This window comes from Cavia porcellus, unplaced genomic scaffold (assembly GCF_034190915.1).
Source record: "Cavia porcellus strain 051 isolate PalLab524CR breed Dunkin Hartley unplaced genomic scaffold, mCavPor4.1 scaffold_32, whole genome shotgun sequence".
Lineage (NCBI taxonomy): Eukaryota > Metazoa > Chordata > Mammalia > Rodentia > Caviidae > Cavia > Cavia porcellus.
The window spans coordinates 20,424,364-20,451,471 of NW_026947515.1; the positions used below are offsets into that span (position 1 = coordinate 20,424,364).

Genomic DNA, 27,108 nt, shown 5'->3' on the forward strand with positions numbered 1-27,108 from the left:
CCTGGCACAGCAGCAGGAGTCACCAACCATAAGCCACCCACACAGCTGTGACACTGTGTGTAAAAGGGATGAGGCCCACACACCCTCTCCAGAGTGAAGCCAGCCCCAGCCAAGGCCCTAACAGCACCGTAGGCCCAGCCACGCCTTCACCAGACTCCTGGGCTGAGGGTCCCAGCCGCTCAGCTGCCGAGTACCTCCTCCTTTATCCCGAGTCAGGGTCTTGCTATGTATTTCAGGCTCGCCTGGAACTCACAGTAATCCTCTTGCCTCAGCCTCCCGAACGCTGAGATTAGTTGTGTGCCACCATGCCAGGCAGACGACTTCTTTTGATAGTTTTATCCTTTACTGAAGTAAATGAGGCTCTGGGGGTCAGTGGTGCTTCGGACCCCAGAGCAGAGCCCATCCACAGTGATGCTGCGGCAGTGACCAGGCCAAGGGTGGATGTCCCTTGCCAAGAACCCATTTTAGAGGTTACCAGGGTACAGAACAGTGAAACAGTGGTGCTGTGCTAAGGCCAGGGCAGTGCCTTGGCTCCTCGTCCTGTCTGCAGCCTTTAAAGCCTCAGGCACAGAATCTCATGGCCTCAAGCATGCTAGGTAAATACTTTACCACTCAATTGTATCCCAGCCTTCAGGCAGCACTTTCATGCCTATTCTGCCCTCCTCTTTGAGCAGCCAGACCCACCTTAGGTAGGGTCATTACAGGGCAATGATAATCACTATGGCAACTCCTATCCCTTGAGCAGCCTCAGTGAAGGATCACTGGGCTGATAGCCTTTCCAGGCCTCAGAGCTGGTCACCTATCGGGGACATGGGCACAAGGTAGGCCAGAGCTGCTGCAGCCCAAGACACTGAAGAGAGGAGAAGAGTGATTAGGAGCGAGATAGGGAGAGAGAAACTTTCTGTTCCCCAGCAGCAGCTCCAAGGCTGCAGGTAGGTTCCATCCCACCTACTTACCCAAGATTGTTTTATGACCCCGTTTCCTGATTTGTAGGTACAGGGAAAAAATTTAAAACCTCAACCCACTCAAAGCATAAGAAGGAGAACAGAGGAGAAAAGAATGTGCAGGGGCTCAGGAGGCTGGCGATGGGGCCGAGGGGATCGGCTAGGGGTAGTGGAACCACCTTGGACTTGCCCATCTTTTGAGGGTGGTGAGTAAGAAATGAGACTTGGATGTATGTGATAAATCATTAGCCAGATTCACTCTGTCCTGTGATGGTGGGTGGTCTGTTCAAATCCCAGGACCATGCCTGACAGGAAAGGAGGAGTCTCCAAGAGTCCCCCAGAGGTCTCAGGGCTATGTGAGAGTGGCTAGGGGCCAGCTTTGGAGGGACACGAGTCAGCTCAGAAAGGTCTGTTTGGGCAGGGGAACCATCCTGGGGCAGAAGGAACCTCAAAGGACAAGGAACCCCTGCTCCACAGCATGGTCCCTCCATATGTGGGTAAGACTTGAACACACTCATTGGAGAACTCTGCTGGGTGCCTCTCTCCTCAGGGGCTGAGGTTCTGAGTATCAAGGGACAGTGATGAGTAGGAAGCGCAAGACCCCAGTCAGGCTCCTCAGCAGAGGGAAGGACTCAGGTCATGCTGGACAGGCAGGACTCTGGTGGATGTCTGAAAGGAAAGGCTTCTGGATCTCCAGATGTTTGGAAAGACTGCCCACCAATGCTGGCTCCTTTAGGAACCCAGCTGTGGTGGCAGCTGAGACCTACTAAGCCATCAGAATGGGGTCTGTGGGAAGAACTAGTCCACCTGACACCCACTCACCACGTGCCCTACCCATCCACCAGCTCTTTCCTTGTGTCTGCATCCTCGGAGCAGTGCTCGGAGACCTAAGCTTCAGATGTACACCAGCTCCCTCTGCCCCACGGTGCCTGTTTCTGGGATGACAGTGATAGGCAGGGAGACCTGGACAGCAGCGGTCTACAGGTCAGGGTGCAAGGGGTGGTCGCCAGCTGGTCCCACCCCTTGCTATCAGGTGGAAGCAGGAGCAGGTGTCCGCACAGCTACTGGTATCAAGAGCCCACCTGGGGGACTATTAGGGCGAGCACACACCTATTACTGGTTCTGTACTCATCAGTCTCTTGAGAACAATCATTTTAAGATCACTTTATTCACCAATGAACAAAAAGCATCACCACCTCTGGTGTCTCTGTCAAAATGAGAAAAAGGAAAAGGTAGAAGGTGACTGCTAGGATACAGATGCTGAGAGGCCCTTCCAGTCAGTACCGACACTGTCCCACTTGCCCAGGCTAGGTGGATGCACTAACATAATTAGGGTCCCAGGATGCCCAGACTGAGGGGGCCCTCAGGAGTGTGGGGGTACTCCCAGTCTGCTCTAATTCCTCTCCATACCCTAAGCCCCCAGCAGGACCTGCAGAGATACTCGAAAGATAGATCTGTGCAACTGCTGGCCTTGAGGGCAGGCAAAGGATGAAAGAGCCTACCCCTTATCCTAGCCTCCAGCCAGCAGGCTGCTTTTGTGACCTTGGGCAAGGGCTCACCTCCTTAGGCCTCCTGCCTTTGCATTGGCTATTCTTCCTGTGGGGGATACCATTCACCAGATACCTACACAGCTCCCCAACCCAGCTCCAAGTCTTCATCCAGTGGCCTCCTCAGACTGTTGTTTGAAATGATAACCCTTGCACACTGTTCCCCATCTTGTGTTCCAAGTACTTACCTTCTTGTAATAAGCCTTGACTTGCGTTTCATTAATTGTCTCTCCTTTTTAGAAAGTTCCATAAGAGCAGGAATTTGTCTCTTTTGTTCACAGCCATATCCCCATTGCCCAGAACAATAAATATTTATTGAATGAATCATGTTCCAAATGTCACATTGACCCTGTGAAAATATCCAGAGCAAGCAGTTGTGTGGAGGGACAGAGCACATTTGGGTAGGGACTGGGAGTGGGGCCTGTGGTCAAAGTGCTGATTCATTCATTTGACAAAGAACATATCTTGGAGGTCTGGCAGGAAGTGCACCTGAGCACAGTGGATAGGAGGGGGTGAAAATCCTGATCCCAAGTAAAGGGGTGGGTGGGGGGAAGCCCCACTCAGCCTGGATCATTACCCCATGGAAGTGGGAGACCAGGGTGATAGAGGGTCTGAGGTTTTTCCTTTAAAAAGAAATCAAGATTTTTCAGTACGTGGCCTCTGAATCCTAGGTAACCATCCTACCACTGAGCTATATCCTTAGACCCCTTCCTCTTATTCTGAGACTGGATGGATCTCACACTAAGTTGCCCTGACTGGCCTTGAACTTTCGGTCCTCCTGCTTCAGCCTAAGTAGCTGGGATTTACAGCTACTTGTGTTAGGACATCTAGCTCAGAAGTTGGGATTTTACAAAAAGGGTTTGCATTTTTAAACATTTTTTAATCAACCAATTCTTGTTGCTGTTTTATACTACAATTCGAGAACCTATCATGGGCAATACTTGCTCACTACTATTGGATGTCAACGGCTGATAAAACTAACACTAAGCTAATTTATTTGGGCAAAGTTAGGGGCTTGTTGGCCTGTAAGTGGAGGCTCACTGTGAAGGTCTGAGGGCAGAAGGAACACCTGGACCACTCCCCAGCCCTGGGAGAAGCACTAGGGCCAGCTTAAGCCAGTGGGTCAGAAGGCCAGCGCCTCTGTGACCCTGCAGAAGGGTGGTGCTCAGCAGCCTTGGGAAGGAGCACTAGAGCTGGGGCTGCCTATGGTGAGGCCTGGAGCCCACAGGTGATGGTGGCCGTTGCAGCAAACTGCACCAGATGCAGTGAGACCCCACCCCCAACTCTCTTGGGTCCCTGCCAGACTCCTATGTGGCACTCATCACAGTGGTAATTACATAATTAATGGTACAGTGAGCTGTTTCCCACATGCCTTCCTCACTAGAATGTATCCTGATGAGGACAGGCACTTACTCTCTTTGGGCTAATCTCTAAGGCCAGAAACTGGAACCTCAGTTGATACCTATTAAATACCGACACAAAGATGAGATGGACAGAAGAACATACATCAGGTTCTGTGCTGGGGGTAGTTAATCCTCACCACAGCCCTCAGGCATACAGGCCTAAGGAAAGGTTTGGTGAAGAGCAGCCTGGACATATGCAGTAGCCCGTCCAGGAGAAAAGGCAGAGTTTGTGCTGTCTCCTCCACAAATGTGTTTGTACACATTTCCTCATGGGGCCATTTCTACTCGGCATGAGTCTGGGGAGGTCAGAGACACAGACTGTGACTTGGGGCTGCTGAGAGGAACCCAGAGGACCTGGGGAGGCTGCAGAAAAAAGGGCCAAGTCTTTTGGAGGATGAGGAAGCAGCAGTCTTTCAGAGGCAACAGCAGTCACCTCCCACTCCACTGGGTAGCCCACCCCACCTCACATGGCTTTGCTGTAGCAGCCAATGGGGATCGTCCTGCCTTCAGGGCACCAAAGCCTGGGAGTTCTATCCAGTCGCCTGCTGTCCTGGCTATCTCACTGTACCAAGACCAACAACCAAGAGCAGCGAGCCCCCAAGAAACCACTGTCCAAAGAGCACATTCTCTCTCAAACCCCGCCCCCTCTCATTTTGCAGACGGACGGAAGCCTAGAGGGTCAGTGATCTGTCTAGGAGGATCAGAAAGACTGACTTCATCCACAGCTCTGCCATTGAACGCCTGTCTGCCAAACAGAGAGGGGTCAAAACCTCCCTCCAAGACACCTTCAGCTTACAGCGGGAGTTGCAAGAGTAGCCTTCAGCCACCTCGCTTCTCTGCCTGACACCCCCTCCATATAGTCCTGACAGCGGGGGAGGCAGGCGCAGCAAGCCAGCCCCTCCCAGCCCCGGTTCCACCTGGGGGAGCCGGGGAATTGGGGGCCCCTCCCTCCCCTCAGCCCCCAGGGGAGGAAGCCGCCTGTCAGGCCGCCACGGCGTGTCAAATCCTCTTGCTGCCTAATTGTGAGACGGCGGCGTTTAAAGAAACGCTTTTCTGGCCGCCTGCCACACCGCAAACTGCTTGGTATAATTTTATTATTAAGGAGAGAGAAAAAGAGGGAGGGGGTTGGAAGAGAGAGAGAGAGAAAGAGAAGAGGAAATAGCTTAGCCCAAGTCAGCTGGTGGAGTATTCTGCTCAATGTGAAGGGGGGCGGCTTTCCAGTTGGCAAGCTGACTTCGTTAATTGCGCATTCAGTCTCTACTTAGGGTAATTGAAACGAAGCGGGGCTCGGCTCTGACAATTAGGGTCTGCGACTAGGCCATTAACCCGTTCTGCACCCGCCCCCTCCCCGATCGATGCCTCACCCCTTCCAAGGTGGGGGAGGGTGGTGGGGGGCGGCGCCGCCAGGGCTCACTGGGGGCGATGGGCTCCAAACCGAGGCGTGGACTGCGGGCTGGCGCCCAGCGCCAGCAGGGTTAACGCGGCGCCGCGGGGCCTGGAGCCTGATTAGGGCCGAGCAGGGCCGGAGGAGCCGCGCTAGGAGTGTGGTGGTGGGGGTTGCGGCCTCACCGCCCCTCTGAAACAGATGTTTCATCCGTGTAAGACAAAGGCAGAGCGCCTGCTGCTGCCGGGAGAAAATCCGCAGGACTCCCTCAGGGGCAGGTAAAATTTCACCTTCTATTTGTGTTCCCCCCGCACCCCGCCCGCCCCGGCTCGTTTGCCGGCCTCTGCGCCAATCCGGAAAGCGCCACCAAAGACGCCGCGCCGCCTCCTCCGCAGCCCAACCCGCTGACCCCAGCAAGGTCATGGCGACCTCGGGCTCAGCTGGAAGCGCGCTCGCCCGTCCTCGCGGCGATGGGCGCCCCCGTAACCGATCCTCTGCAACTGGAGGCGCCGGGAGAGATGAAGGGGCGCAGTACTCGCCACGAGGCGGCGGCCCTGGGAGCTTCTCGCCTCCCTCCTGCCTGCGCGGGGACCCGGGGGCTGCGCCCCCCCCGTCCCCATCATTCATCTCCCTGATTCCCGCTGTAGCCACCCTCGGAAGTCAGCCGAGTGAAGCAGCTGTTCCTTGCACACTCCACTTGACCAAAGATGATGATAAATGAGGCCGGGGCAGCGTCGGGGACGCGGCGGCAAGGGGCGCGCAGGGCTGGGCGTACAGCCCGCAGTTCCCTCCCCGCACCTCCGGACTGGCGAGGACAAGGAGGGCAGAGAACGAGGGGGCAAAATCCAAAGGTCTACGCTGCCCTCCTACGCCCCGCACAGCCTCAGCACTCGCAGCGTGGAAGCAGACGGAAGCGCAGAGCGCCCGGACCTCCGGGCCCGAGGCTCAGACCTTCTCCTCTGGGCCCCTGCCGCAACTCCGCCCCCGCCCTTCCCCCTCTCTCCCCACTCTTTCCCCTAATGCCTTGGTCCCCACCGCGCCTCAAACCTATTAACGCTCGTAAATAATGAATAATGGAGCGTTTCCCTCCAGTCGCGCAAGGCTGCGGGCGGGGGGCGCTAGCAGATGCGCCCGGTCCAGGGGAGGGGGCGCCCACCGGCCGGGTGCAGAGGGGGCCCGGGCGCGCGGCCCCGCACACGTGCAGCCGCGGCGCGCAGTCAGGCACCCCGCCCGGCGGCGGAGGAGGGGGAATCCCGCTCTGCCCTCCCCAACGCCACCTCCCCTGGAGTCCTCTGGCACCGAACGAGGCGAGAGAGCGCGCGCGAGCTTCCCAGCCGGAGAGGGTTATTTTTAACCTGCCCCCCTTTCTATATCTGCCTCTCGGGTTTGCGAGCCCGCCCGCCCGCTCCACCAGCCGAGGACGCGGGCTCCTCACCTCGCTCTGCGGCTCCGGACTCTGAGCGCCTCCCCCGGCCCGCAGCCCCCGCCACCGCACGGGCATCGCACGGCTAAATCTCAGCCTGGAAAGGACCGATTAGGAGCCGCGTGCCTTTCAGCGAAATATTGGAACCGGGTGGGGTGGGGGCGGGGAGCCCGGAGCTCTAGTCCTCTTCGTCTCCCTCCCACCCCGCGCGCAGAGTGGCTGCGAGAGGCGGCTCCTGTTCTCCCCCACACACCCGTTAAAGGGGGCGGCCGGCCCGGGACGCCGAGCCCCCCCCTTGAGCTCTCAGCCTACTTGGACGCCCACCCTCTTTCAGTCTTGTCGAAGCTGGGGCTCTTGACACGCGGACCCTCAGGCGGCGCCGGCGCCAAGTGGGGCGCTGCCTCCCCCATCTCCAGTCCCCTCCCTACACCACTCCAAACAAACACACCATTTAAACAGCAGCAGGCTGGCCACACCGACAACTTCAAGGCAGTTTACTGCCTCCTGTCCCAACGCCCAGGCTCCCCCTCCAGGAGACCCTCCCTCCCACCCCCCACAGCAAGTCCAGCACCCCAGGCCCGGCGCACAAACTCCCCCGTTAGGGAATGAGGCCGCAGGAAGTTGTCGCTCCCGTTATCCTGCTCTCTAAAAGGCCACCCACCCAGACCCAGCCATTCCCTCTCCAGAGGGAGGTGGGCGGCAGAGGAGGAGCTGAGCCTAGAAGTCCCCTGGGGCTCTGCATCCCTCAGTAGCTTGACGTTTTCCAGACTACGCGGTACCCAATCCTGAAGTCCCATGAACTTGGAGTCCCCGGGCCCCTCCCCCCAGGAGGTGGAGTGACCGCGCTGCCGTGAGAGGAAAGGAAGTGGAGGAAGTGGTGGGCCGAGAAGAAAGGAGGGCATTCCAACCGCCAGGAGCTGCCTGGCTTAGTGGCAGGAAAGAACACAGCCTGTTTAGGAACCTGAGATGCATTTCTCCGAAGCATAGCTGAGCTTCAGAAATGGCCTTGAGGGCTGGGGTTGCCCCCTAGGCGTAGATGTGGGTGCGACTGAATCTGACAGTAAGAAGCCTACCAGACTCCTAGCATCTGGGGGAAAAGGGCCAAGGTGCATGGGGAATACAGACTGGATGCAGTGTGACATCTTTGGGTCCCGGCTCTGCTGGGAGGCCTACGACAAGGCAGGTAGGGAGGGAGCAAAGAGGAACAGTCTTCTGGGCACAAGTCTGGCGTGGCCAAGTTTCTCCAGGTACGTCTTACCCAGCCAGCGACTTTGGCTTGTCTCTCCCAGGCCTGGAAAGCTCTCTGCCCCTTACTCTTGGATGGTGTTAACAGCAGCTGTTGGGCTGATGCTGTCTGACCCTTTTCTGTCCCAGGTGTCCCCAGAGAATTCACATCTAGCCTTCAAATTGCCCCTTAAGAGGGTAACATCCCCCCTCATTTCAGAGGTGGAAAATAGCTCAGAGAGGTGAAAGTGCTTCTTCACCACCACTACTGGGTAGAGTGCCCAGATAGGCATTGGGGTACACAGGGGCTTTGGTGGATATAAACACTTCAGGGCATTTTTTTTTTTTTAATTTTTTTTGGGTCTTTTTCGTTTTTATCGGTACCAGGGATCGAACTCACGACTGCCTGCTTGCAAGGAAGGCGCTTATGCTGCTGAGCTAAATCCCCAGCCTTACTTCAGGGCATTATTGATGACTAAGAAGATCTCTTCCTTTGGAATGTTCAGAAATCTGGTTTTCTAGAGAAGGGAATAGGAATTGATGTGGGGGAGAGAAAATCAAACGTCCATGCCACCCCTGACTCCCCCTGACTCTGTTAGGTACCTGTTAAGGATTCCCAAGTTGGGGTTTTTGTTAAATTATCCTGAGGCCAAAGTCCACATAGGTCTGGTTTATTTACCTCAAACTAAGTACAAATGTCACATGAGTGGGGACCATCATCATCACTCAAGTGTGCACAGCTAGTGTTGTGACAATTTACTCACTTTAGGGTCTTGTGGCTTTGACCAGTCACATCCACCTACCAGCAACAGACTAAAGGTCCAGTTTTGATATTAGGAGTCCCCATCTCCAGGCAAGTACTGCTGGGCATGTGGTGACTCCTGGTCTCCTCTGGTGCCTTCACACCAGGAAGGGAGTGTCTTTTTCTAGCATGCCTTGGCCGGATGGCTATAGCCACAGATCTCTGGGTCAGGGTGGATCCTCTCTAGGGCCTGGACATGTAGTCTGGTAACCAGAAGCACTCGGAACTGTGAGCCAGCAGCTGCTGCTTCAGAGGCTACCTTAGGAAGCTTTCTTAGGACACAGTATCCTTGTTTTCCATTTCCAGCTGCCCCTGGTCTTGTGTCTGCATGGACCCTGCCTGACTTCTCTTTCACACAGCCATGAGGTACGGAGAACTCTGAAAGGAAAAGGAGGCAAGGGTGGCTGTCTTGAGTTCAGCTTTTGGCTACTTTGACTAATTTCTTGCTTTGTTTGCAGGTCAGCAGAATACTTTCTGCTCTTATTCTGTGCTACGGCTCTCTCTTCCAGGCCCAGCCCAGACCCTTCAAGCCACATCTTTAGCTGTGCCCTTCCAGAACTCCCTCCCCCTGGTTCCTAGTCTATCAGCATCTGGGGGGGGGGAGTGGTGTGTGCCTCTTCCAGCTGTACACAGCTAACTTGGCCTGATCCCAGAACTGCGTTGTTCTGGAAACTTGTAGAATTCCTCTTGGCCAGTCTAGCAGCATGGAGAATGGCAGGCCTCTTCTGCTCTGAGAGGAGGGGGAATCTAGAGTGAGACAACAGCCGGCCCTGCACATTGTGATGGAGGTGGGGGAGCTGGCCTTGAGGGTGAGGGATGCTGCTTCTGGCTACATGCCCACCCTCGCTAGGCCCCAATGCTAGACATGTGGGCTCAAATCCCAGTTTTCATATATATATATCTGCTGGGTTATCTGGGATAATTTTTTTAATTATGTAAATTAACCCATTTATTGTAGGCTAGGGATGTCTTAAATAGCAGAGCTTCTACTGGTCTTTCAATCCCTCCAGTCTTCTGATGGCTGACTTGACTGTGACGGCAGAAGTGGTGTTGTAGGTCCCGGTACCACCAGCCACTGTCTTCATGCAGGAACCACAGTGTCAGATCCCTACAGCCCGTCTCTTCATCTTGGTCTTGCCTCTGAAGGAGCAGGTGTACTTGGTGTTCTGGCTGATTTCAATTTTCTTGACCATTTTCCGGAGGGAGGCACCATAGTGGGTCCCCGACAATGCCGACCTTGGTGCGTTTGGCCATGTCGAATCAACTTAGGCCCAAGCCCTGTCTAGGACAAGTTAACCCTTCTATAGGTCATGTTCCTCAGCTATAAAATACACACCAAACTGGCCAGTTTACTGTAAGACTAAATGGGAGACTCTGCTTGGCAGGCTGTAGTGATTCAATGCAGACCAGCAGTGTCTAGTGCCACCTGTTTGTGTAGAGGTAGGGCCCTTTGTTTCCCAGGGAAATGCTTGTGTCTGAGACACAGCTGTGAGGGCACCCTGGGACTGAGGGTGTGCCCACAGCAGCTGCCCTGTCCTCAAGGCAGGTGGGTATCTACCTAGTATCACTCAACCATGAAGGTGTGCATCTGAAGCAGTGGCTGGGGAAGACAGCCTCAACATCCAGCAGGCTCCTAGCGGAGGACATGTGACTAAGCCATAAGATCTCAGCCCTGGGGGCTCCTGGGCTCTGCTGAGCTCTGGAGGCCAGGCTTGGGCGATTTGGACTCTGTGCCCTCTCTCAGAGCCAGGTTCCCACAGTGGCCTTGGGAACCCTGGGGACTCTAAACTTTACATCTGCTTCCTGGTAACCACACACTAGTAGAAGCAGATAACGTGCACTGAGCTTCCAGTCCCTTCAAGCACTGGCCTTCTCTTGACCTTGGTTTCCCCACTAGTACAGTGAGGAGTGAGGATAAGCGGATCCCATGCTTGACTCTACTGTTTTCTGTACCCCTCTTTCCTTCAGTCCTGGTGGTTCAACTCTTTCCCATGGCTTCAGCCCGTGCAGACCCAAACATTAATAAACTTCCAGTTCTACAGACAGTCTCTAAGTATTTATAATGTCTATCATCTTTTCATGCTCGTAAGAAACCCACAGGGACCCCTCGTTCCCGAGGACTCCTAAGGTGAAGCCCAAGTTCATGCAGTGGGTATGGGGGCAAGGCCGCAGGGCTGAGCTTGGGCTCTTTCCAGCTCAGTCTCTCCCAGCCCCGGGCTGATCTCCCAAGCAGGCCAGCTCTTTGAGTATTTCATAAGGGAAATGAAACCAGTTGGTTTTCTTGGTGTAGTGCAGGTACAGACACGGTAAACTTCATGGTTGATGAGGGTGTGGTTTAGTTGTTAACAGCAAGGGTTAAGCAGTGCAGCCTTTTTGGAGAGCTTTCTGGAAATATGCATCCAAATAAAGCTCCATGTGCCCTCTGACCTCAGCTCAAACTTGTCTACATGAGGCTAGTAACTGTAGTATCATGTGTAACAGCAAAAGACTGGAGATCCCCTAAATGTCCACCCAGCTGGGACAGGGAAATACACTGGGGAATTCCATGGGGTGGCAGGGAGAGTAGGGATATTACAGAGAAGGAAAGAGGTGAGGATGTAGCTCAGTGGTGGAGCGCTCGTCTGCACTGCACCGGGCCCTGAGGTTCCTACCAAACGTTTTTTTAAAAAGTACACAGCTGCTCCATTTATACAAAACAGAGGCTGTGTTTAACTTTTATTTCCTTTTACCCTGAGCATGTGATACCAGCTAAGAGATTTCAAAACTCATTTTAGGAATCAATATTAAGTAAATACCTGCCCTTTGGGTTATGTGAGGTAGTGGAACAGCAAGCCTGGTTTCAGGCTCAGACTGGACACTGCTCCTTTCCAGCTGGCTAGTGCAGGCTGGCAGGCTCACTTCAGTTTCTTCTGTAGCAGGCTGGGGAGAAGGAGGCCTGGCTGCCAGGAGGAGTCCACTTCCCTGCATCTTGTAATGGGTAAGATAAAGATTCTCCTTCCAATTTACAAATAAGGATACTGAGGCCTCAAAGCAGTGTGGAGCCATACCTGAATCTGGCTTTGTGCTCGACGCATGCACAGCCTTGGGGATACAGCAGATAAGACCTAGTCCAGGTGGGCAGCTGCTACCGCCAGCACAAAGGACAAAGGGCAAACTCCAGGGCCAGGCTCTCATGGGTTTGTAGGTTACCTTCTCTTCCTCTCAATTTCCATTAACAATGTGCTTCCTTTTAATCATCTGAACAAAACAAGTTGTAGTATGTAAAAACGGAAGTGTTCTGAGCCTGATGTTCTGGGATCCCCTATCTGTGCCCAATCCTTCTGGGACCCCATCTCACCCTATACCCCAAGCCTGGCCTCCATTTGCCCTGGGCAAATGACTCCTATGCTTGTTCCTCACCTCAGAGGGTGGCATGAGGATTAAACGAGATAATGTACACACAGATGTTAGCACAGTCCTAGGTAAGGGTCAGGGCAGGCACAAGGAGCTAGCTGTCCTTTGGCAAAGGCAAATATTGATGGAGTTTTTCCTAACTGAGGAAAAGATCAAGAACACCCCTGCCTGGTCCTTGCTGGTTATGAGGTAAAGCCAAGAAGGTAGGAGTTCCTTAGAGTGACAGCACCTGGCTCCAGCCAGGCCCCAGGAGCAGCTGGTCACTGACTGGTAGGACATGCTGTCCTGGTACATGAGCAGGGTCCATTGTCTGTTCTCTGGGATGGTAGTGGAAGAATTTTGGCTGTCTGGCTGACAGACCTGTGACCCAGGCCCATGGATCAAGAGCCCAGAAAGGTCTCTGCGTTCTGATCTGGTCCAGAGATGGCTTTTCCCAGATCAGAGCCTCACAGTCTTTGGAAAGAACTCCAAGTACCCAAGGCCTTGATGGTGATGGTCTGTGTGACCTCAGGTGAGTCACCCCACCTTTCTGGGCCTCCATGTCCTCAACCATAAATTAAGATACTGATAAGTACACACAGGGCTGAGTGAAGAACCAATGAGATACAGGAAAGCCCCTTCATCATCATATTCACGTGTTGGCCTCTGTTCTGAGAAGCAGTCTACAGAATTTAACTCATGGTGCAGATAAGGCATCAGAGGCACTGAGAAATTAGGACACGTGTCCAGACTCACATAGCTGAAGCCTGATACAATTAATATAATTCATGGCAATGTAGTCAGGGCTAAGGTTTGGAAGCTTCATACTCAAGTGTCCAAAAGTAGCTTTGGCCAGAGCATGAATGCCTGGGAAGGGTACTGGGTTGGGGGATGCAGCCCAGTGGCAGTTTTCCTGGGTGCCCCCTATGTGCTGGGCATCAAGGAGATGGCTTTTTCCAGTCCCATTGCCAGGAACACAGGAGTATCTCCATTTTACAGTTAAGGCCTGGGAGGAAAAGTGTCCTGGGGAGCAGGTAAACTTTTCCATCCCACACACTGTCTACAGAGTGCTTTCTTTTTGGGTCCTGGCTCTCTGTCTCCATGCCATCCACAGGAGCTGAGTATACCATTTCACAGACAGGAAATTAAGGCTCAGTGTGGGTATGGGTCTGCCCAAGGCTCAGAATCCCACTTCTTTCCTCCTCTGGGCTCCCCCAAAGACCACACAGTTTTTCCATCTACTTCATTCCCATGTATCCATTCATCCACTTGGATACCCATCCACACATCCATTCATCTGCACACCCACAGTCCATCTATCCACCATCTCCAGCCAGCCACTCTTATACCCTCTCATCTGTCCATCTGAGAACCAGTTACTAAGTGTCTACTGTATGCCATCCCAGTGCTAGGGATTGAGCAGTCAGGGACAGCCGAGGGTCAGAGCCTCCTGGAGAAGGCAGACAAACGCGGAGGCACAAAAAGCCCTAAATCATACTTGCTGGAAACCGAATCAGAGGGGACATCTCTTGAGTGCTAAGGAATGTGCAGGACTTAGTGAGGGAAAGGAGGAGGAGGGCCTGGAAGGCAGGAGAAAGAAAAAGTCATGACAATGTGACATGGCTCTTAATATGAATGTAGAGGCATAAAAAATGGGCAGGACTGACATAGTACAGGGCCTCTGGCTAGTGAAGATCACAGACTTCATGGTGAGGGCAATGGGGGGCTGCTGAGGGGAAGCCAGGAGATGAGTGACACCATCAGACATGTGTGTTGTAGAACTTTTAGTGGCACAGCAGGAGTTGGTAAAGGGGCGAGTGAGGAGACCAAGAGACAGTGAGAAACATGATAAGACAGTTTCCAGAGAGCAGTGACGGAGCCAGACCAAAGTCATGGCAGATGATTACAAAAGGGTGAGAGTCTGGAAATGTTAGGAACTGGGTGCTGGCACAACTCAACAGCCAATTCCAAATACTGATGGGTGACAAAAGATTTCTCAAATTCTATGATCCTAACCACCAGACAACCCTGTCCTCTAAGGGGGCACCTTCTCACCCCCTTCAGATCTGCCTCATCCAACCACGAAGAATCAACAACCCCGAGTCTGGCTTGTATCTCCTAGTGTGCCAGATCCAAGAGGGTCAATGCCCTTAAGTGACTGGTTGCAGATTTGAGGCCCAAAGAGAACAAGAGAGCCACTCAACAGGGGCGCTAAAAGCCTATCCAGCCCCATCTCTGGCTCCTGCTACACTGGCCGTATTGCATGGGGGTGGGGATAGCAAGGACAGAGAGTGTGACATCTGAGGTCTGCCCAGAGGTTCCCGTCCTCTGGCCTTGTTGGCATCACTGTCTGGGTGTCAGTGGGAATACCCACTCCCAGCACGGGGATGAAAGGCAGGCACTGGGGACTTGGGAGGGAGAGTGATTCCCATGGGAAAGGGACAGCTCTGTGTGCCAGCCCCCTCCAGGCTGGCTTTGATGGCAGATAAACCTCGGTCGGCTCCTCAGGCATCTGCCCCTCGCTGGGAAACAAAGGCAGCAGCGGGCGGTGGCTGTGGACATGCGCACACATGAACAGGGAAACCCTAAGCAGTCCAGTGGCTCTTGGGCTGCAGCTCTCTTTATTCCTGTCCCTTCCTTTGCTGTCACATGCCCTTTTCACAGACTGGATGGGCCTCACATTTACGAGGTTGTCTTCCACCCTCAGAGCCACCATTGCTGAAAGACTGTCTCCCAAACAAAGTGCATTTAGAGGTCACCTACTTATTCTCTTTTGTAAGGCTCACAGGAGCAGCAACTCAGGCCTTTGATGGAAGTGCACTAGCCAATGGTTTGTGGGTCATGTTTGTTGGATGGATGATGGATGGATGGATGGGTGGATGGATGGGTGGATGGATGGGTAGATGGATGGGTGGATGAGTAGCTGGGTGGGTGAAGAGATGAATGAATGGCACTCCAGCCTCAAGCAAAGCCACTGCTATTTTTGTTAGCCTGTATAACACATGATTTCCCAGGCTTTTAAGAAAATAGCAGGTGGCTCCTGGGGCCCCACAGGTCCCTGCTGCGGTCCCCCTCATGGTGCCTGGGCTGGGAAACTCAGACTGACACCCTCCTATCCAGGCAAGCTGAAGACACCAGACCCAGGCTCTTGTCACCCAGTGTTATGCCATCCAGGACTTTCAATACTCCCACCCTCACCCCACAGCTGCTATCCTCGAACCCTCGCCTCTCCCCAGCTACCAGAGACCCTCAGAAATTCCCTTAACCAGGCACATGGCCCTTGGGGCTAGTTTTGGGGGGGCCAAATGAACACTCAAGGAGGGAGGTGCATGCTTGCCTGCAGCCTGCCCAGCAACTTTGCAGCATTTGGAGAACAGGGTGTTTGTCATTTGCTGAGGACAGTGGGGATGCTTTAAGGTGAAATTTAAACCCATTAGTGCTTGGCTAATGACATCAGCAGCAACACTGAAAATGAAAATGGCAGGGTGTGTGATCACCCATAAATTGTCAGGCTGGTGCCGCCTCCATCCCTAGGTCTGCCTCCTGCCCTTATGCTATCTTGGCAGAGTCCCCTACCCTTCAAAGGACCCTCTTTATCGCAGACAGGTCCTAGCCTTTGCCCTGGCCAGGCCTTGCAGGCCTGTCCCCCAGGGTCAGTGTGTGGCTGGGGCCTCAGCCAGGGCGTGAGAAAGGAATTGGCCAGGGAGCCCAAGCGTGGAAGAGCAGCAGCTTCTTAATCTCTCTCCTTTTATAACTTCTGTCTTTTTTATGCACACGCAAGGACCCCAGCTCTGCTGCTGGCAGCTCTGCCCTGGCTCAGCCGTCTCCCTGCAGCTAATGCCTGACAGCTCTGTTTATGTCTCCCCATAATTCTCCAGCTTTATGTTTTTTTTTCGGGGCCATTAAGCTTCCAGCCACAGGCTTTTTCCCCTGCCCCCGCCTGCCTTTGTCCTTGAGGCCCAGCTGCCCCACCACCCTTTGAGAGACTGCCATCCCCTCCTAGCAGGTGGACAAGGACCCTGCACCCCATACTTCATGCAGACGTCTTACTCAGGATGGCCCTGTCTGTGCAGACTTCTGGTTCCCAGGATCCCCTGACACCAACTCCCTCCTATCATTTCCCACCACAAACCCCATCCCACCTGTCCCCAGGGAAGATCATACTCTGGTCTCCTGGATGGACAGCAGAGCCCTTGGTCGTACCTCACTTCCTCCCCACTCACGTTTGTCCTCAGTGTGTGTGTGTGTGACTGTTTCAGAGCCTTAGCTACCTGCTGTGGGCAGAGATAAAACTCCACTGCCTTCTGCCTGACCCTTCCCTGCAACTCCCAACCTCTGCAACTCCCAACCTCGATCCAGTGTATTCCTGGCAACCTGAGGCCTCTTTTGCTCCACAGGCTTCATCCTCTGCCATCCCATGGTCATCCCTTGCCCCTAGCCAAGGTCTCCCATCCTCAAGGCCACCTTGCAGAGTCTGGCCATGTCACCTTTCACCAGAAATTCCAAGAGATCCTCCAAAAGGGATCTGGTCCCCAGTCTCTGCCCCTGTGTGCCCTCGTATAAGTTCACTTGTGGAATTTCCTTGCTATAAAGTTTTCAATGGCTCCCCACTCCCGTCATCTTCTCAAGGCCATCTTCAGCACGGTGCACAGATCTGTCCAGCCCCAGGGTCTCACAGACCCTGCTTACCCCTCTTCAGTCTGAGATCTGGCCTGAGGGATCCTGAGCAGGGGTGGCTCTCCCAGCATCCCAGTTCATGCTGTGCAGGCTGCCTTCTTCATCTCCGCAAGTCCAAATCCAGGGCAGAGGGGCCAGCTTCTCAGCTAGAACCAATTCTTCCCTTTCCTCTGAATCTGCACAGGTCCCTTCTGTGGCTCATACAGCCTCGTATTTTCTTGAGCTTGTGAAATCCTGCCTCAGCCTTCCAGAGTGCTGAGATTACAAGCATATGCAATGACGCCGATGTTGGGCTTCTGCTCATCTTTTTTTTTTTTGTCTCTTTCGTGTTTATCGGTACCAGGGATCGAACTCACGACTGCCTGCTTGCAAGGCAGGCGCTTATGCCACTGAGCTAAATCCCCAGCCCCTTCTGCTCATCTTTTACTTCCCCTTTTCCTTTCTGTTGAGCTGCCTTTGTCAGCTTCCCTCCCTGACCCCCAAATACCCTTTTTCTGCAGACACAAGCAGCCCAGTGCTCCCCACTGTTATGTGGATGCTGTTTCAGCCTCTGGAAGATCCCATTTTGCTAGATTTTGTCTGCTCCCCAAGCCACTTGACCCCATCACTGGGGTCCTCTGGACTCCAGATGGTCTGGTCCCCACTCCTCTCCTTTATAGTCAGGTGCTGGGAACGTCACCCTGTCTCCAACCAAGCACTGCCCACTGCGCAGGTCTGAAGGGAAGCAGCCTGGGCATATCGATGCTGGCCACTGCTGCCCACTCTGGTATAAATCTGTTCCTCTATGAGCTTGGAGGCTGAGTTCTTGGTTCACTTTCAACCAATTCCAGCCCGACTAGTCCTACACTTCCCCAGGGTGTCTGGCCACAGCTCAGTAGAGCTGCTCTGTCTGGCCCACCCAGGCTGGCACTTCACACAGATGACCTCCTGCCCTTGGCAGTCTTACTGTGTCACTGGAAGCCCCTCATGTGACTGGGGTAAAGCACCTTGCCTTACCAGGGCAGTGTTACTGTTTTAACAGAGGCCTTCCTGGTCTCTGCTTTCACCTTATAAATAGCTTTTTTTTTTTTTTTTTTTTTTTTTTTTTTTTTTTGTCTTTTTCCTTTTTATCGGTACCGGGGATCGAACTCGTGACTGCCTGCTTGCAAGGCAGGCACTTATGCCACTGAGCTAAATCCCCAGGCCCCATAAATAGCTTCTGAGAGCCAGACATGCTGGTGCACACCTATAACCCAGCTGCTTGAGAGGCTGAGGTAGGAGGATCATGAGTTGGAGACCAGCCTGGATAATTTAGCAAGACCTTATCTCAAAACAAACAGGCACACAAACAAAATACAAAAAAGCAAATGGAAAGAAATAGCTTTTGAGTGCATCTATGGTCTACACAGGGGGTACCAGGCTGGGCTGCTCTATGGGTCATAGTGAAGAATCTTATGGCCAAGGATGGGGCTAGCCTCATAATTTCCAGGCTCAAGGCAAATGAAATGCAGGACTCTTAGTGAAAAAGTATTAAAAACCTCAGATGGTGGCTGCAGTACGCACACAGAGCACAGGGCCTCTGTGAAAGTGGGCCCTGGGCAGCTGCCCAGGCTGCAGCCTATGAAAACAGCCCTGGCCAGGAAGAAGAAGTCCTACGCACAGCTACTGCCTCTCCCTGGCAGTGCTGGACATTCTGATGAGTGCTGTAGGGAGATCAAGAGTTAATGCTCGGGGCTGAGGATTTAGCTCAGTGGCATACGCACCTGCCTTGCAAGCAGGCAGTCGTGAGTTCAATCCCCAGTACCGATAAAAAGATTAAAAAAAAAAAAGAGTTAATGCTCACATCATACCTGTGACCACCACCCAAGAACCCAGGTACCAATCATCCTAATGGTACCCATAGTTCTACTTTACAGAGTACTTACTATGTACATTTATCAAGTCAATGGAAGACATAGCTGCCCAATTCTGCAGCTCAGAAGACAGGGGCCAGAGAGGCCCATGATCATGAGGTAGAAAAATGCAGGAGGTAAGAGTGAGCTCAGGTTCTAAGCATGTTTCCGAACACCCCACGCTCACCCTGCCATAAACATCACCAGAATTTCCCTGGGAGAGAGGCCAGAAAATGAGGCTGCTGCGACAGGTAAGATTCCGAGATCCAGGATGGAGCTTGAGAAACTACTCTCATTCTCTTCTTGCAGAGAAGCAAAACCTGAAGCTCAGAAAGGGAAACTCACTCCCACTAGATCACAGCACACCAGCTCTCCAAACCCCAGCCCTCCCCTGGCAACACTATTTCCAAAGAACTTTCCCTGTTTCGGGCAAATGCTAATTATCTGATACATAATGCACAAGGCAGGGCTCAAAAGCAGACATTCAACACAATCCCAATCTTGTTAAACAAACTGGGTTGAAATCCACAAAGATGCTAACATCAGTGTCTTATTAGAGGGGCCTACAGGCTGACTGGTTGGTTATTTACTGATTGAGTGTTTGACTGTGGTACTGGAGACTGAGCCCAGGACATTCACAATAAGCTATGACCCGTCTCTCTCTGTCTCTCTTTTTAATTTTGAGATAAGATGTCACTAAATCACTAAATTGCCCAGGTTGGGCTCAGACTCCAGATCCTCCTGACTCAGCCTCCCAGGCACTGGAATTGTGGGCATGGGGCCACCATGCCCAGCTCTCAGTGAGCCTTTTAAAAAGATACACTGCTCTGAGTTTTCTAGAATGAATGGACACAGGAGCTGGCAGAATCAAATTCCAGTTAACAGTTGCCATAGATACCACGTAGAAATTACACATTTTCTGAGACCCAGAACATAATGCACTAACTAGTTTCAGGCAGGTGGTTGTTTGGACTGTTCTTCCTTTCTTTGTGGAGGATTTGGAAGGTTCTTCAGGACATGGGAACCTGGGGTTCCTTCCCTGAAATATCTGTCCTTGACTCACTAGAAATTCTGATGCACCCTGCTCCTTTCTCCTTGTCCCTCAACTGGGGCTAGAAGTGTGTTAGGAATGTGTCCAGCGTGCCCTGATGCCCTTTCACCCAGCCCACCACTGTTCCCTTCATTTGTCCCTATTTTCATCCTCCCCTGGCATCTGATCCATGAGGCATGTCCCTGTTCACTGCCCCTGTCTGGCAAGTGCGTGGTACTCTGGGACTCAACAGTTCCCTCTGTCCACTTCAGAGGCAGGCTGGGCTGAGTGCCTCCCCGCCACGCCTGGCATTCCACAGACAGCTCCCAGCCACCTCCAGCCCGGAGAGCTCCCTGGGTCTCTAGCCTGAGAAAAGCTGACAGCTCCTTAATAGAAGCAGGCCACAGATGCGCCTGAATGACACCACGCCTGGCTGAGAGGCGGCTGGCATCAAAGCCTTGTTTTTTCTTTTTCTTAGGCACTGAAACAATTTACATAAAGAGCCCCGCATGTGTCTGCAACAAAAGTGTATTTCTTCTAGCATCTCCTCAGCTGCCCAATACAGCTAGGCCACTTCTTCAGGAGTGTGTGTGTGTGTGTGTGTGGGGGGGGGTCCTTGGAAACCACCTATGCCTGGTCACCCAGACATGGCCAGGGGAGGCAGTCAGATCAACAACTGTGTTATCTTTTTTTTTTTTTTTTTCCTTTTGAGATGGGATGGAACCCAGAGCCTTCCTTATATATGCTAAGCAAGTATTCTACTATTGGGCTACATCTCAGCCCACCACAGTCTTTAAGACAAAACCCTATGAAACTTTAAAGACTTAGGGAGTGGGGAGATGCATGCTACTAGGTCAGCCTGGAGGTCTTAGCCAAGCCCTGTTCTGGCCCTACATGCAGAAAAGGGGCTTTTGGCAGGCCCAGTTTGGCTGCAGGTAGCAGGTTCATGTGCTCCAGTGGGCCTTCACAAGAGGACAGCCTTGCTGACCAGAGTATACATTTGAGTCTCTGAACCAGGCCGAGAAGCCAGGTCTTCCCAATCAGGAAGCCCAAGTTTATGGCTGCCACCCATGTGCAGCCTCTCTTCAGGTCATTCTGGGGGTTCTGGAGATGCTCCCCAACAGTCCTGTTTGGCTTTAAGACACCACCATTGTCCTGGCCTTACTTTAGGCCATGGAAACCCTGGTCTTGGTTCTTCTCCTAGGAAATACTGATTCTAATGGGGCAAGTCCCACTGCCCTGTGAACAGAGGGTTTTAGATGAGCGAGGACCACCATACATGCATTTGTGTTTAACAGAGACACTCAACTCAGAGTTTACAGTGTTGCTTGGTTTTGTTTTTTCAGTACTGGGGATTGAATCCAAGGATGCTGTATCACTAAGTTACACTCTCAGCCTTTTTATTTTGGGGGACAGCTTCTTGCCAAGTTGCCCGGGCCAGCCTTGAACTTGTGAACCTCCTATTTCATGCTCTCAAGTATATGTGATGACATGTGTATATTTTTGTGCTCAGTGACAAAGGTTTATTTTTTTCCTCGGTTTTGGAAGTTTCATTCCATGGTCAGTTGGTGTCATTACCTTTGTGCTTGTCAAGGCAGCATATATCGTGGTGGAAACACATGGCAGAACAATGCTGCTTACTTCACAGTGGAAAGTAAAAGAAACAGAAGAAACTAGGATCCCACAGTCCTCTCTGAGGATAGGCCCGAGTAAACTAAGACTTCTCAATCGGTGCCACCTTAGAGGTCCCACTACTTCCCAGGGGTGCCACACTGGGGACCAAAGCTTCAAGTCACAGGTCTGTGTGCAGAAGCACATACTGCAGAATGCTACACGATGATGAAAAATCAACCACCGCTACACATAACACGGATGCATCTCAAAAACAGTACACCGAGTTAAATGCGTCAGACCTACTAAGCCGCATGTATATGAACCTCAAAAGCAGACACACTCCTCTGGGCCCCTAATGTTTGAAGGCCACCAGGGACTTCTGGGTGCTGGGAGTATCCCTTTTCTCAGTTTGAGCATCAGTGATACATGAGTGTGATCAGTGTGTACAATTCATTGGCTGTTCTCATATGACTCGAGCTTTTTTCTGTATGTAAATTAATAAAAAGTAGAACAGGTTGGGACTCGGTGGTAAAGCACATGTTTAGCATGTGTGAGGCCCAGATTCAACTGCCAACATCCTCCCTTACAAAAAAAAAAAAAAGGAAAGCACATTCTTGTATTAAATACCCTATCACGACTCCTTGCTTTGTTCAGAGTAAAGTATTGAAAACCTCTTGGCCTGCTAGGGATCTAGGTGACATCAGCAGGTAGTTTCCCCTGTCCATCACAAATGTACAGCATGAGTGAGGAATAAATCCTTTGTGAAGGTGTGATATTTGGTATGTTTGTTACACAGCACACCCATCTCATTCTGACTAGTATTGTTGGGTTTCAAGGCTTCTTGTGGCCTAGTCCTTGACCCTGTCACTGTCTTTGTGAAATGGAAACATTCTGAGTAAAGGGGTTTCATAGATTCTGTGCTCCAGAATTGCCAGGCTTTACAGCAGTTCCAAAGCTGTACCTGAGTCTAGGATGTTCTGGGGCCCTGTACCTTCGGACTGATCTTTCCACCTCGTTCCTGCAGGTCTCACTGTCTCCTGTTGCTGTCTGTGGCTCTTTGAGAGCAGGGTGTTTAGTCAGCAGTCAATTATGAGTTTCCACAGAACAAGCAAGACAGAGTAAGACGCACAGGCCTTGGACCTCCAATTCTTTGGGGAGCAACTTCAAAAATGACCCTGCCATGATCTCGAAGCACTATGAAGCCCGGGAGGCTGTGGGAGCTGGGTCAACCTCTGGGATCCCTCCCAACAGTCTCCAGGATTCCACGGACGAGTCCTGCAGCCCTCCAGAAAGCCTGGTTGGCCTGTAAGGACAGTCATTCCTACCCCATAGCCTCCCACCACTGGCCGGAAAGCCAGGGAAGGATCTGGGGGTGCTCCAAGGGAAATGGTGCTGCTAATTAACTGTTTCAGATCATGAGCTGGAATTGCAAAGAAAGAACATCTTTTCCAGAAAGGCCTGTGATACGGGCTGTGTGATAAATGATCCTGGAGCTCACACTGGCCTCGGAATCCCCACTACAAATGCTGGCGTGGGAGTCTCCTGGTGCAGGCCAGTCTCCACACTGCCTTTATCAATTCTTCTGGCTGGTCATAAGGCCAGTTCCTTGGGGACCTCTTGTTTTCTGCCTGTGAGAAGGCTGGGTGTGGGGACACCATGGACAGGAACCTGGGGAACGCATCAAGGAATGAACCAGCACAGGCCCCTGGATTCCCTGTGTTGCAGACTCTTGGTTTTACTGGGTTCATCCCCACTATGGAACATGGCCAGCTAGGAACAACAGCCTGACTGCTCATGGCTTCAATGGCCTTGAACAAGTACCAGCTCTTCCTCTGTGCCACCACAAGACTGTGCAAGTTCAGAGAAGATGGGCCCCTTGCTCAGGTTCTGTATTGGCAGCTTTCCTGATGGCTGGGAAGGGAAAGAAATCCTCTGGGGTCACACTGAACCCGTTAGCTCAGAATACGCTGTCCTGGTAAGGGGAACTCCTCGGCTTCGCCCTCCAAGCCTTTCTCACACACATCTCAGCCACTGTGGCTCCTCAGGCGCACCCTGCTTTTGCTGACGCTATTCCCTGTCTGTCACGGTTCCTCTGGATCTTCTTACTGCCTAAAAGCTGCCTCCTCCAAGAAACCTGCCCCGCCACAAGGAGCCTCATCCCTACAGCCCCACCAGATCACCTACCTTACAAGTGTTTACTCACTTGCTTCTTACCTGTCTCTGGGACAGTAACTCTGACGGGGCAGAGCCCCATCTGTCCCATCTGGCACAAGGCACAAACATGCTTGCTGCACCAAACAGAGGGCACAAAAGGATAAAAACCTCCAGCCTGAGCTGGCTTGGGACGGGCCTGGAGTTCCTGTGGCTGAGGGCACTGCAGGCCCCTGGGCTCAGTGAGTCCCTTTCTTCTCCCGCTAGGGCCCCCATCTCTCCTGCCCCTGGCTCATCCTCAGTCACCGCCATCTCCCTCCTGCTCAACTTTATCTCCTGTGTAGAGCTCTCCTGAGCACCAGGCACTGGCATTAATGAGAAAACATATGTCCCTGGCACCTTGGCGTGGCAGTCACGGGCCACTGTGACCAACCCTAATCTACCCTTCTCACTTCCAAGCATTATGCCCAGCAGCACCAACCTACAAGGAGCTCCCCCTGCACCATCCAGCCCTGGATGCCCATCCTCTAGATCTTGTCACCTATGTGTGTCATCTCTTCTCAAATCTCCCCGTGACTTTTTAACTTCCTCTGTCTTTCACCACTCGTCACCGGGGCACTGGTTACTCTACAGGTTAGGCAGGACCGATAGCTCTCTGCTTCTCCGTGACCCCGGCTTCTGGTTCTCTCATAGCAGCTGCAGCAACCAGCAATAGGTGCTCAGAAAAAAAGGCTCATAATGTGGCTGGTGAATAGGTGGGGGCTGTGCGATTTCAGAGGCAGAATGCAGCAGCAGCACACATGCCAGGGACCTAAGAAGTCGCCGAGAAATCTGCCAGCCCCAATGTCCTGGGTATGGGAAGATGGGAAGAAAGGCTGGAGTGGCTTCCCTTTGCTCGGCTCCCACTGTGCTGAGGCAGGCACATTGGGCCACCTCTTTTAACCTCTAAGATGATGCTACCTTGTCATCATCCCCAGCAGAAATATGGGCCCAGAGCACAGAGACAGCAAAGATCACAGAGATAGCTCAAGATCACACAGCCACAAAGTGAAAGAGGGGGAACTTGAATCAGGTCTTCTGATTCTAACATAGATAAGCAGAGTCCGGGGAGGCCCTGGGGATCCAGTGAGCAGCTGTCCAATGGGCTCCTCCTGAGCTTCCCACGCCATCACCTACAACCTCTGCTTGTTGTCACCATGCATCCTAAACTGGCCCCCAAATTCTTTTAAAAATTTTAAAATTTTATTTAGCATATGCTTGCAACACATGAAGTTTACAGTCATCTTTGGGTGTAAGTAGGTACATGCACATAAAACAAATTGTTTCTTTTTTATTCCCTTCTTCTTCCCACTTGCCTCCTTCAATCTTCAAATTCTTTGGTCAGGAGGCTAGGGTCTCTTCAGCCTGGCCCGAGGCAGGTTTCTAGGTGGACTGTTAGGCACCCCCACTCTGCAACTGAACACACTACGTATCAGCCATAGACACTCCTTGCAGGGCGGGCAGGCAGGCAGGACTTGTGCCACCATTTGAGAACTGAGGACTGAGGTTCTGGCCATAGTGCAGGATTCCAACTCTGGATCTGGACTCTGAGAAGCTACCCTTCTGGGTAGGAGCTAAGCACCCTTCCTCAAGGCTGGTAAGCCATGGGCCAGAGTGTTAACTGAGCTGTCTTGTCTCTCTGGCATCCAGGCATTCCCACAAGGTCACAGGGCATTGGACTGAGCCAATCCTTTGGGTAGTCTGGGGACTCTGGCCCTGGTGGCAAGCGCACTGTTTCTGGGTTAATGGCTCATCCTTTCCTATCTGCTTTTGTATCACAACAGCATTGAGCATGTAATCATAGTGAAGTGGGCACTTCTTTATTCCTTTCCTAAACCTGGTGCACCATGTAGGCATAACATTATCTAGGTTCCCGCATGGCTCTGACAAGCTCTCCACAGATGCCTGCTTCTGCACTGATACTCCATGGCCTGCCTGCCTCCTCCAGGAAGCTAACCCTGAACACAGCCTTGGATAGCCTTAGTCCTTAGTAACAAAGATCTCACCAGGAGATCTTTAACCTCAGATCTGAATGGCAACATCTCTGATGGTTTTGTCCAACCTCTTTACTTGCTTTCCTTCAGGGAGAGAGCGTTCACTTCACCCTAAAACATATGAGGATATGGGAATGCTTCCTAGTGAATCGAGTGAACCAAACGTACAAAGAAGATGATGCCACACCTCTTTGAAAACTCGTCCCCCTTCCTGCCTCTGGAGCAAATGGGCTCTTCTTGGAGAGGGAGAGACCACAAGGGAGCCTTGTTGTCTCAAGACTTCTATTTGCCAGATTTTCTGCCATGAACATGCATTATTTGTCCTAAGGCAGAAGTTTATTTCCTGCTTTGTATCCTGCTTTCTGGAGCTGCAGAGCAGGAACATTTAAGGTGACTCCTGTTGGATTGGTCATTTTCACCTGGGAAGGACCCGCACTGCCTAGACCTTGGCCAGCCCCAGGATCAGAAACCATATCACCTTAACACAGGGCAAGAGGAGAGTAACAGTGCCAGGGCAAGTCTTCTCACCTCTGCAGGTTTCTCTACCTTTATCTGTTCAACAAAGGTGAAAACAGTGATTCGGCACTTGTGGATGTTGGCCAGCCCTTTCCCCAATTCCTGAACTCTGAATACAGGGAGTAATATTTATCCTTCTCTCTTAAGCTCAAATCTGACTTTGCTCCTCCCCAGTGAAAATCCTTTCATGGTTCCCCATGGTTCTAAATAAAGCCCCCTGCTTTCAATTCAAGACCCTGACCCCTGCTCCCTTTTCCAGCTCTCCCTCCAAAACAGGTCAGTCCGTAACTCAGCTGGCAGCTAGGCTGCTTCAGGTCCTGGGCCTTTGCACATGGTAGCCCCTCTATCTGGAACCGACAGTCCCTCCCCTAGTCATCCTTCAAAACACTGCCCAAGCATCAGGCCCCTGTGAGGCCTACTCCTGTCCCTCGTTGGCTTCTGGAGTCTTTCCTGGTACACAGTGATCATCACACTTGACTGCCATTAGGGGGTCAATGAGTCTACCTCATCAAACCAGATGCAACAAGGATTGAACCTATTGTTTTTACTTGAAATCCCTGGTGCCCAGATACTGCCAGCAGACAAACAGGCACTCAGGAATGTCTAGCTGACAGGTGGGTGAGTCAGTAAACAACATCTGCATGGCCCTTTATAATTTACAGAGACTTCTCCGAGTCCTCTATCTTACAGGCCTCCTCTCACCGTGGGAGGCTCCAGGATCCCATTCTGCCCAAAGGCATTGCCTCAGACGAACCTGGAGGCTTCAGGATCCCTATTCTATAGTTAGGAGTTGAGGTCTGCCAGGAACCTCCAGCAGGGCTCAGCAAAAGCAGCTGGGACCTTCTTTCAGGAGGAAGACAGCCGCTTCTCTGCCAACCGGTCCCTCCCTACCCATCCCAGGAGACAGCCTGGCAGGTGCCCAGGTGGTAGCCTGGTGGGTAAGGCTCAGTGACAGGCCTGCAGTCCACCGTAGCTACTGGGATGCGGCCCGCTGGAGCAGCAGCTTCACCAGCAAGTCTTGGTAACAGTTGCTATGTAAAACGCTCGGAGGGGGAATTTACTGTCAGCGTTAATAATAGATGAAGGTTTCAGAATTTTTGATGCCTTACGTTCTAAG

At 52.4% G+C, this 27,108-nt stretch overlaps 1 protein-coding gene and 1 pseudogene across 6 annotated transcripts in view; both read right to left on the reverse strand.

Annotated features, from left to right (window-relative positions):
- Positions 1-27,108, reverse strand: part of Rai1 (retinoic acid induced 1) — a 76,541-nt gene that overhangs the window by 19,068 nt on the left and 30,365 nt on the right. The window contains exon 1 of one of the 6 annotated variants that reach the window (XM_063242262.1): positions 6,714-7,191. The exons of 4 other annotated variants lie outside the window; for them this stretch is intronic. The gene's annotated coding sequence lies outside the window, so the exon portion shown is untranslated. Of the gene's footprint in view, positions 1-2,679; positions 2,833-6,713; positions 7,192-27,108 lie in introns of those variants that run through there. One more of the 6 variants, XM_063242263.1, reaches the window with a different exon arrangement.
- Positions 8,584-27,108, reverse strand: part of LOC134474402 (large ribosomal subunit protein eL43-like) — a 45,313-nt pseudogene continuing 26,788 nt past the window's right edge.